We start from the raw sequence: 12123 nt of genomic DNA, 5'->3' as shown, positions 1-12123 counted from the left end.
GGCTGCAGGTTGCCCACCACTGTGTTAGGCTGTTTGTGAGCAGCCTTAATTGGGGGCTGCAACAGCAAATCGTTGTGAGGCACTCAGGGTTATGGGATAGAGAGTGGTGACATGACATCTCTCTGGTCTGGACTGCACCCCACCCCATAATGTGCCACTGAGAAGGAGTCTCTAGAGATATAGGGTAAAACTATAACAAAAACGTGGCATGACCACTGGTAAGTAACAATGAATAAAATGTACATCCACCTTAAACTCATTATCCAGTTAACTTAACATCCTGCTGCAGAAATAGGACTTGCAAACATGATCTATGCTCAGACATTCTTGGCTTATGTGTCCTTCTACAGCAGTGGTTCCCAAACTTCAACAACCTGTGAACCCTTTCACTAAAATATCAAGTCTCACAAACCCCCTCCTAAAAATAAATATTTCCAGGATTTTCTCCTTTATCTGAGTATAAATTATAAAAGCAGTGATCTGGGAAATATAAATTTTGTTTTTATGACATGCATATAACACACTATTTAGTATTATTTATTATTACAGTATTTTTATTACATTATGAAAATGGTAACATTCTTCCAATATCTCACTTTCGTAGCTTGTATCACTTTGAATAAGCCTGTTATAAGACAAGGCTCCTATGTTTCATCAAGGAGTATCAAATGTGATACATCATGAAGGTATTTAAGAAGCCAACTCAAAGAGTTCCTCCTACACAAGCATTCAGGTCTTGAGCAGTTCAGGCAAACATGGCACATTACAACAAAGGTTAAACTTGTTCTTCATAATAATTTTAAAAAACAATACTAGCTGCCTATTTAATTTTAAAAACAGCAAAAAATATCCACCTCCCTTTCCCTTTCTTATAAGGATTCTTGAAGTTTAAATCTCCTCAGTGTGATAGATATGCTTGCTTTGATCTGCTTAGCTCTTGGAAGTCTAGGGGTTCCGGGCTGCTGGCCCCATGCTGCCCAGGATCCCTAGGGCCAGCTCTGTCTGCCATTATGGAATTTTTTCCCGAGAACCCCCTGTAACATTTCATGAACCCCCGGGGGTTCACAAACCTTAGTTTGGGAACCATTGTTCTACAGTAATTGGATTTGGAAGACCCATAATGGTTTAAATTTAGTTGTATGGTTAATTAAAAAAACACTATATATTTAAACTGTGGATTTGAGTAAAACTTTACCCATCTGTTAAAAATTCCTCATTGTGAAGGTCCAGTAGTCACCTAGTGTAGGTAAATGCAGTGATTTATTTCTTCTGTCACATTCTATAGAAGAGCTCTTAAACTAGAGTTAAGAATTCTTTGTTCACAGAAAAGCTCTGGCGTTTAGTTGCAGACTTCTTGAAATCATATTACAGAGTTCCTTTGAGAAGCAAAGTATGAGTGCACATGTAAATCAACCCCACCCAGAGAGATTATTTTTAGTTCCTCCACTATATCCACCATCATGTTACTGTGCCCTGGGGCTAACTTTGTCATTCCTGAGTGTTAGACCCCCAAGTTTGGCCCCAGGGCCATACAACAAGTGCTTCGGCCTCCACCCCCCAACGGAATTTTCCCCCAGCCCCCAGAACTGCCACTGATCACATAGCTGCTCAGAAAGCAGAACTTGTAACAGGAAACAGCACCTTGCGGTCGGCCGACCTGAGGAGGGGAAGTTTCCCCCAGACGGTTGCTTCCTGAGTAGAGATGCTGGGGGCCGATTGCCTCCCTTGTATGGGCATGAGCCACTCGCGACCCTGCAATTGGCTTATTATAAATTATGACGAAAAATTCGTTATATATTGTTGGCCCCCCCCCGGGGACGGGCAGAGAGAACTCGAATTCCCGTCGAACCGTATCCAGGCTTGATCAACCTGGAACTCTCTCTCCTGGCTCACGCGTTCCCCAGAGCCTGACTGCTTGCCGGCCGTAATGAAACTTTTGTGGTTTGTATGTGTAAGTATAATTAGTTGTTAAGGATATCTGTACATCTGTGTTGTTAGATAAGAGGCAGAGACTGGTTCCAGCCGCCCCAAGGCTCCTGCTAGGGGAAACCCGTTGACCAGGAAACCTTGAACGCAAGGGGGACCAGTTGAGCCTAGCAATTTGTGTCTACTAAGATTAGTTGCTGCATTTATGAGTACTAATAGCACCAATATCACTTTTACTAACCCCTGGGACGACCTGAATAATTACTGGGATTTAGAAAAATACCAGGGCCAGCTTCTATTTGTAATTGTAGTGTTTGTGTTATTTGTTCTAGTATTATATTGTAAGCCCAAGCTGTAACTAATTGTGTTATCCCTTATCCTTATCTGTGACTCATTTAATAAATCCTTAATCTTTAACACTACGACTGATTGCTTGCGTTATCCCCGTCACTACCCTTGGGCACTTGTCACCCCCCCCCAGGGCATCCAGTGATCGAACCTCCGCCCTATTCCAACGCTCATTACCCGGTAGATAACGGGCACCTGGTGGCCATATCGGTGGAGCGAGGGGCGAGAGCAATCTGTAATCAACATGGCGTCACGAACAGGATGCCTTCGGGAGGGTCAGTGCCCGTGGTGTAGTGGGGACCGTGAGCAATCTGAGCTCGAGCAATTTCAACACCTGCAATTTCACCAAGTGGCCAGCAGACAGTCTGCGAAGCCCACCCTAGATTGGATTTGTATTATAGAATCAGGGTCAGGGTCAAAAAGCTATACGACCTCATTAACCCTGCCTGCCGTAGGATGTCTCCTCCATTGCCATCCCACCTTTAAATGTCAACCGGCCGATAGTTCCCTGCAACCCCAGTGCACGGGGGTTGCGGAGACTAGTCGGACCGAGACACCGTCTGGCATTTGGAACGAGTGTAGCCGTATCATAAAAAGATCCGGGGCCACCGTTCCCAAACTCATATCCCCGCCCCGGGTACAGCCGGGTGATCCAGCCCATGGGTTGTTAGTCCACTTAGTGAAGGAATTGGAACAGACCAGGCGGACAAAGAAACTTAGACCAGATGAATATAAGTCGGAAGACGTGTCCACAGTCTTGTTCAGCGCATTAAACAAAACGCTGGACCTCTGTGCGGTCCTTCATGGAAGCACTATGTTTGCTGCTAAACAAGCCGCTGCTAACGACACCGACAGCGCAGAGTGTGAGATAAGTGGCAAAGAGCAGGAGGATGGGAGACCACCCCCTTATGAAGCCCCCCCTTGCCCTTTAATTTATCCCGCACTCCCCTCAGCCCCACCTGCGCCTGAGAAGAAGGGGCAGATGGAGGCCATGCCTGTTGCTATCACCAAAAGTAAGGTGGATTATTATACAGGTCAGACAGTTACGACTACCGAGTACCGAACTCGCACCAAGGCGGAGATGAAGGAATTCTTAACAGACACAAGGCGCAGGGAGGGCGAGGCACCCCTAGTGTGGTTGGGTCGTCTGGCCCTGGATCACGGGGCAGAGATGGTAGATAGGGAGGAAGCCGCTGTTCTGGCCAAAACGTCCAATTGGGCGTCGGGGTTCCCGGGTCATCATCTCTTGGGAAATGAGGTATGGCCGCTCACCACCCCGGCCGCGGCCGTCTTGGCCATGAAAGGCAGTTTTAAGGGACTGTATGTACCTCCCGGCAGCGTAAATACACCCCATGAGATCATCTGGGCTATTGCCGGAGCGTCCATCATAGTGTGGAACCCACAAACGGTACCGTTAAATTTAGACCAGCAACAGGTTCAGTCAGGTGTCCCCTTTATTTATGTCACAGACCCCACTCAAATTCCGGTCCAACGGGATGCGGTGGACTTGGCCGTAGATGGCGCCCCACCAATTGACACAGGGGGACTCCTGCTGTTGCATGGTTGGGTTGGGCAACCCCTTATTACCTTATATGAGGCCGTGTCCCGGCTCCGAATGCCACCAGCCCCGAAGAACCCCATTTCAGCCCTTCCAGCTGAGAGCCCTGTTAACAAGGGTCAGCCTAAACACCCTGAACGAACCAAGGCTGAAAGAGCACTTTTTGGGTTCCTGTTACATAAGGGGATCCCCAAGGAAGCACTGCGGAAGATGTCCACTTCCCAGCAGCAAGATTTGGGGAAACAGTTAGGATGGAAGGACTGGGATGACTATTTGAGGACAAAAAACGAGTAGAGGCCGGGTGCGCCCCGGCCTCCACAGACACTTGGGATGATCGACCATATCACACCCTATTGGTAGCCGGTCCTAAACCCCCTTACACCCCTGTATCTTTTTTGTTGGACACCGGAGCTCAAATCTCTGTTATAAAATCCGATGTGCCTCATGTACCCACAAGTTCTACTATGTTTATTCAGGGTCTTAACAGTATTGAAGAAAAGCCTGTAGTCAGCTTTACTTTGATTCATAAGGGGTATAAGCGAAAAGTTAAGGCTTTGTTGGGAGGAACAAATTTGCTGGGGGTTGGGGATATCAAACGACTGCGATTACAAAAACAAGTCTGTCAGGTTCTGCCTGTCACCCTGTCGCCCGAAGCCCCCCCCCCTTATTGCCCCGAGCTTGTTAATAACAGTTCATGGAAATTCTCTCCCATTCCCACGAAGCCTGAAGGCATCCCCCTGATTAAGCAACTCCTCGACCAATTATTAAAAGAGGGACGGATAGCACAGGCGACCGCGTCAAACTATCTATCTCCCGGCTGGGGTATCCCCAAGCCCGGCAACCCCTCTGAATTTCGATTGGTAATTGACTATAGGCAGGCAAATAGCCGAGTCCGACACCTCCCATTCGCAGGCCCAGCCACCATTCCAGAAATACGGCAACAGCTAAGCGATGCCAGTGGGAGGTGGGCCTGCACCCTAGATTTAAAGGATATGTTCTATCAAATCCCGTTGGAAGATAAACCCCAAATCCTAAATTTCGCTTTCCAGGGCGCACAGTACCAGTGGAAGGTGTGCCCTCAAGGATTCTGTAATTCCCCCGCCTTGGCCACGGCCGCTCTTGCAAAAACCTTAAAGGGGATAGAAGCCACTGGGGGCACCACCATTCTAGCCTATGTGGACGATATAATCATAATTGGGCCCAACGAACACATAGTCCAACACGTAACTAACACCGTGGTAGCCGAACTAAGGGCCAATGGGTGGCGAATTAATGAGAGAAAAAGCCACCTCGTGCCCTCTCAAAGCTTTTCCTTCTTAGGCCAACATTATGACCCCTATAACTGTGGCCAACCCACCTCGGGGATTTTAGACCCTTGGGTTAAGGACCCACCCGAGAATAAAAAGCAACTACAGAGACTTTTAGGCCTGATTAATTATCACCGACACTTCATTCCAGATAAACACCTTGTAGACCTGGAAACGATCCAGGAACCCCTCTCGTCCAAACGGAAACGGGAAATATGGAGTCCTGAGGCCCAAAAGAGCTTGGAACGAATAGCCACCTGGTTTGCCTCTAACCCACGGCTAGCGCGATATAAAAGGGATTCACCTTTTACCATTACCCTGTTCTTTACACAACATCACTATGGGTACTCGGTATCACAAGACGGGCAACCGGTCTATAACTGGGCCCGACGGCTCAAGGGTCCTCAGTATCGATATGGACCCATAGGACTTATGTTACTAGCCGCAGGCGAGGCACGCATTTGGGCCCCGCTATCTAGTAAAGGGACCCTGATCGGCCCCGAGGTACACCTCATTCCTTGGCTCACGCGGCTGCCCCCCCCCAGTTTTCACGGGACCAGCCTAACTTGGCAACAGCTGTGTTATTTGGGGGAAATCACGTGGCGGGAATGGACGCTTAAATCGCTGCCAAACGATGTCCGATTCCCAGGAGTTTCGGAGCCCTTATGTATAGAAACAAAATATGACCCCTGGATTGTGTCCGACGGGGGCACTTCCCCGACCCCTCGGGCAGGAGTTCTCTGTGCTAAATGCGACCACTTTCAGGTTGATCTCCTTCCCCCGGGTTCATCGGCCCAGCATAGCGAAGTTCATGGGGTCCTTCTCGCTGCCCAGCACGTTACCCAGGCCCATTCTGTTTCTGCTCAGGTCGTATTGGGTATAGACTCACAATTTTGTCTCAGCATCCTCACGGGAGAGGCTAATCCCACAGCGTTCATGCCACTGTGGGAGACTATTTTTGACCTCGTACGTAAGTTCTCCCGGCCCTGGTTTATAACCCATTGCCCGTCACATCGTCCTGACTCTAATCCCCTCCACTCCGAATTGGATCACAGAATGAGGGAAATTCAAGCCCCCCAAGTGTGCCTGGGGCAGCAGCCCCAGCTAAACACCGACCCATTCCTCCAATGGCTTCATGAGGATTGGGGGCATTTGCCTAGCGGCCGCCTATACAATCAGTTAGCCCTAGGTGCTCAGGGAAAACCTGAGGTACGGCGGCAGGACTGTGAAAGAATTGTGCAGTCCTGCCTTAAGTGTGCACAAATCAAGTCCCAAAACCGCCCGCGTTACGAGCGGTGGGCGTACGCTGCGGAGTATTTCCCTCCTGGCGCGGTGTGGCAAATAGATTTAATGGGACCCCTACCTGGAGCCCGTCGCCACCCAAAGGCTCTGGTAGTGGTAGATTTGGGCTCCCGTCAAACTCACTGTATCCCTCTAAATACCACCACGGCTGCGGCTGTGGCTGGGGCACTGCAACAGGTAGCCGCAGCATGGGGTGTACCCTCCGAAGTTCAAGCAGATGGAGGACCCCCGTTTACCAGCAAACGTTTTGAAGCATTAGTGCTGGGATGGGGGGCTTCCCTCCATATTCACTTGAAGTATCACCCCGAAAGTAATGGTGTTGTAGAGCGGAAAATCGGGGTTCTGAAAACCATGATACGTTCAGTTAATCCCAACGCTGACTATAAGGGTTGGAGTGCACTATTACCGCAGGTTCTAATCTCTCTCAATGCAAACTATTCTCGTTGGCCTGAAATCAGCCCCAGACCTAGAGGCCCCTGGACTCCCGTATATCAGCCTGACCAACTAGTCTGGGTGGCTGAGCCACAGGCCTCAGGTCACCGAGAACCCTACGCTGCCCAAATTGTAAGTACAGGTAAATATCCTAACACCTACACGATTGTGGATGCCCGGGGCACCCACACCTTGGTCCATCATAACTGGATAAGTAAGCGTTCCGAATCAGGAACGAACTAACGGGGGCCAATAAGGCCGCCTTCTGTTCTGTCTTACAGTTCGCCATAGCGGCGGGAGGCCAGAACAACGATCAGAGGGACCCACCTCTGCTGAACCCGAGACGGTATCGTGTGGGCGAAAATATCCATCAGCTTCTGTTCGCAGCCTATTGGATCCAGGAAGCCCTGGGAGGAAACATCGACTTATCTTCGCTGACCTCTGATAACTGTCTTGCATGTTCCAACAGGCTGTCTGTAAATAGGCCTTTGTTTGATTTATTGCCGTTAGTGTTTAACTTTAGTAGTATTAATAATCCCCTCAATTGTTCTTCCCCCTTTGCTCAGTGGCTCCCCACCGTACAATGGACAGGTTGCACAAATGATCTTTTTGACCCCATTTCCCCCCTTGTTTTTCCTATTTTTAATGAAATTAGGGTACGTCGTATGGGCCCACTCCCCTTGTCACCTGGGGAAAGGCCCATGGCATCCCACTGTTGGGCCTTTTTGGGACATAATCGAACAGAAACTAGTTGGGTTGGGGCCTACCCCAATTGTTCCCAGTGGCAGCTGGTAGATGGAAATGAGACGGCCAGCAGCCCTATTTTCAATCGTACGTCCCCACCCCCCATTTTATGCAGTAACCGCGGCCGGAAAATTGGGTCCGGCGGCAACACTTATAACGGCAAAAACTTCTATCAGCCCCTTAAGCACACATATCTATCCCACAGCCACATTAAGAAGTTAGTTTTTAAGGGAGGCTCGGCATGTCAGGACTCGACCTTTTCCCCTTGGTTCCTCAGACCCGGGCACTTTTGGCTGTGTGGCAAGGCAGCCTATGCGGTGCTTCCTCCCAATCCTAGAGGTGTATGTACCATTGGTTCTATTTTAATAAAAGGAGGTGGCATTTACGTTAAGACCTGGCAGCCCAGTTCAGTCGGGCGGGTTCGACGTTCTTGGGGATGGTGGGAGAGGGCAAAGGGTGCGTTGTCCTCTGTAGTATCTTCAGTGGTCTCATTTAACCCCGTGGGATATATGTTATTGCGTGAGCAAGTATTATTCCAATCGTTAGCTATAGAAACGCTAGCCAACACCACTGCAAAGGGCTTTAGCTTAGTTAATCAGCGATTAGGTGAATTAGCAGATTATTCTTTTCAGAATCGCTTAATGATACAATTTTTGTTGCAATCACGGGATTTTTGTGAAACCCTCATATCTATGTATCCACAGTTTAAAGATAAGTGCTGTATCTCTCTGTCTTCTATTTCTGGAAACTTAACTGAAGTGATTAATGACCTTCAGGCCTTGGGAACTGCTGTGCGTGAGTCCAGAGAGACCTTCCGCTTCTGGTCATGGCTGGAGTGGCTGGGCCTTGGAGCCTATAAGTCTTATTTTCAGGCCCTTTTTGTGTCGCTTGTGGTGGGCCTCTGCCTCCTCTGCCTCGGGTGTGCTTTTGTTAAGGCCTGTGTTCGGCGGATGGTGGGAAGTGCCCTTATTGCCTCGGCCACTGAGACGCGTCCGCTCGTAGGAGCGGACGCTGACTCGGACACTGAGGTTTAGGTATGTTGGGCGTTGTCGGCCGGAGCATGGGGGCATGTTAGACCCCCAAGTTTGGCCCCAGGGCCATACAACAAGTGCTTCGGCCTCCACCCCCCAACGGAATTTTCCCCCAGCCCCCAGAACTGCCACTGATCACATAGCTGCTCAGAAAGCAGAACTTGTAACAGGAAACAGCACCTTGCGGTCGGCCGACCTGAGGAGGGGAAGTTTCCCCCAGACGGTTGCTTCCTGAGTAGAGATGCTGGGGGCCGATTGCCTCCCTTGTATGGGCATGAGCCACTCGCGACCCTGCAATTGGCTTATTATAAATTATGACGAAAAATTCGTTATATATTGTTGGCCCCCCCCCGGGGACGGGCAGAGAGAACTCGAATTCCCGTCGAACCGTATCCAGGCTTGATCAACCTGGAACTCTCTCTCCTGGCTCACGCGTTCCCCAGAGCCTGACTGCTTGCCGGCCGTAATGAAACTTTTGTGGTTTGTATGTGTAAGTATAATTAGTTGTTAAGGATATCTGTACATCTGTGTTGTTAGATAAGAGGCAGAGACTGGTTCCAGCCGCCCCAAGGCTCCTGCTAGGGGAAACCCGTTGACCAGGAAACCTTGAACGCAAGGGGGACCAGTTGAGCCTAGCAATTTGTGTCTACTAAGATTAGTTGCTGCATTTATGAGTACTAATAGCACCAATATCACTTTTACTAACCCCTGGGACGACCTGAATAATTACTGGGATTTAGAAAAATACCAGGGCCAGCTTCTATTTGTAATTGTAGTGTTTGTGTTATTTGTTCTAGTATTATATTGTAAGCCCAAGCTGTAACTAATTGTGTTATCCCTTATCCTTATCTGTGACTCATTTAATAAATCCTTAATCTTTAACACTACGACTGATTGCTTGCGTTATCCCCGTCACTACCCTTGGGCACTTGTCACCCCCCCCCAGGGCATCCAGTGATCGAACCTCCGCCCTATTCCAACGCTCATTACCCGGTAGATAACGGGCACCTGGTGGCCATATCGGTGGAGCGAGGGGCGAGAGCAATCTGTAATCAACACTGAGATGTCAGCTTTTGCAAATTTGGGGCTCTTCTATGATTCTCTACCTATAATTTAAGGGTCATTCAATGAAAATGGTCTATGTTCAGGATTGGAGAAAGTCTTTTATAATTGGAGTATCCCTATATTCACATTCCAACAAGGGACACCTAAATTATATTAATGGCAATAACTTTTTGACTCTGACAGTTTTATGAATCTTCTCCCCACTAATTATCATTTGGAGGTTTTTCAGGCGATCTCTTTTGTTACAGTACAACAGTTTTCTGTTCAAAGTTCTAATGGGAGTATTCTTTAAGATATTTTTCCCCTCAGATCCAAGACCAAAGTTAATAGGATGAATAATATAAGCTTACACACATCTGCTTGAGGTTTCCCATCTGGCTGCATTAATCAGTTTAGAACAGGCCAGTGTTCTTTCAATGTTTTTGATCATAAAAAAAAATGTAACATCAAAATATGCCTTAAAGTTATACTGTAATACCTTAGACTGTTTCCCAGAAGATGATTTTAAATGTAGGTATAATTTATGTGCCATTTATGCGAAAGTTCTGCAACTGAAATGTGTGTGTTTATATATCTCACCACAATTAGAGAAAATAATGTTATCACTCCACTGAGCATTTGACAAATGTTAGAATGTTAGAAAAATAAAACACAATCATAAAAGGGTTGTCACCTCACACTTAGGCACCTACATGAAATGGCCAGACTATCAGAAGTGCTCAGCACCTAAAGGCTTCTGTTAACCATGGTCACTGCTCAGTGCTATGAAATTTTTAGAACCTGGTCCCTTCGTTTAGATACTTTGGTGAGAATTGTTGGGTTCTGGACTCTTGAAAATCTGACCCATAAAATGCATTCAAGATGAACCAAAGTAGGGACCTGATACAATCTCTGCTGAAATAAACTTGAGTTTTTCTTACTGTCTTTCCTGGGCTTCACATCAGACCCCTAAGTTTGGAGTATCTCATGTATTTTATGGTTCTAGTTGAGCAAACTTTGTGTACTTCTAATCAATATCATCTGGTTGCATAAAACAGTTTCCTGGCCCACAGGCAGTTAGTTACTGGACAAAATATGATATGGCCCTTAAAGGCTACCTTTTCCTTCTGTCATGTGATTTTTCATAATTTCCAGGCAAGTCTTGTAACCATATCAGTTTGCACTATCTTTGCTGAGCTATTGTATTGTCTTTGCTGACTTCTTCAGGCTAAAAGAATTCCACTTCAAGTAGCAATTCTTTTAAACATTGTCACATCTAAGTGACCAAGAAAAGTAACTTTTAAATGAATAACTATTTGCATTAAAAGAATAAATATGATAAACTTGCAAGTCTAACAATGAACTAGACAGACTATAGCAAAAAGACAGGAAAGAGTAGGTCTGGAGGAATAATGCAAAATATTTCCCAGAAACATTTGTTCACATTGACAGGTAAATTGACTTCAGTTGTGTGTTTGGGCAATTTAGGTTTTCATGCTATGAGAAGATCCTACTGGATGAGCTTATTGGAAGGAGTATTTGTGGAACCAGAAATTTAAGCAAATATTGGAGAATATATACATTTGCACATGAAATTTTCACATTTGAAAACTGATTCTAGAATCACACTACCACCATTCTTATCAGGCCATAGAAGCATCTCATGTGACCTATGAGTACAGCCAAAATAACCAATACAATTCCAATTTAATAGCAAGCACTTGCAATGAGCTGTTCATACACAACCCCCAAGCCAAGAACTAATTTGAGAAGTAAATTGCCAAATAATTAAAAAAAACAAATTCAACAAAAATATATTTTATGCATAGACAATGCGTGAACACAAAAGAGGCCAATGAGGTTGAACATATTCACTTCAAATGATCCAACCTGCATTTGTCAAACATACTGTTTGGTATAGTGACAGACTCATTAAACCAGTGTTTTCAATGCCATTATAACCTAAACTATCACAGTGTGGGTCTGTGTCCTCCTTTAAACACAAAACCATGTTTAGGAGGTTTACGAATCTGATACTGGCTTCAAGTTAAAGGACCAGATCCTAAAAGATATCCACTAGAGTGAGACAAAGAGCCACACTGTGTTATGTGTGCTACACCATTGTTTCTGCAAGCACCATATTCAGATGTGATCATTCCAGGATTTAAAAAGTAAATTGTGATAATCCGCTTAAATGATGGCAGCCTATCCATTTCATCCCAAAGGTGAGAGGGCATAAGCAACCGCTTACATGACAATATGAAACTCTGTGACTCTGTATCCCAAAACTCTCTAATAATAAGCTCTGGAGCTGCCAGTGAGCTTTCTGAAGAAAGTATAGGTACGTTTATTAAATATTTGTATTGTGGTAGTGCCTATTTCCAGTTGATCCAGCAGGCAGTTATGAAGATAGCACTGTCTCTGAGAAGAC

Source organism: Gopherus flavomarginatus, chromosome 8 (genome assembly GCF_025201925.1).
Source record: "Gopherus flavomarginatus isolate rGopFla2 chromosome 8, rGopFla2.mat.asm, whole genome shotgun sequence".
NCBI lineage: Eukaryota > Metazoa > Chordata > Testudines > Testudinidae > Gopherus > Gopherus flavomarginatus.
The sequence above is the reverse complement of the archived record's forward strand: the minus strand, read 5'-3'. Positions refer to the sequence as shown.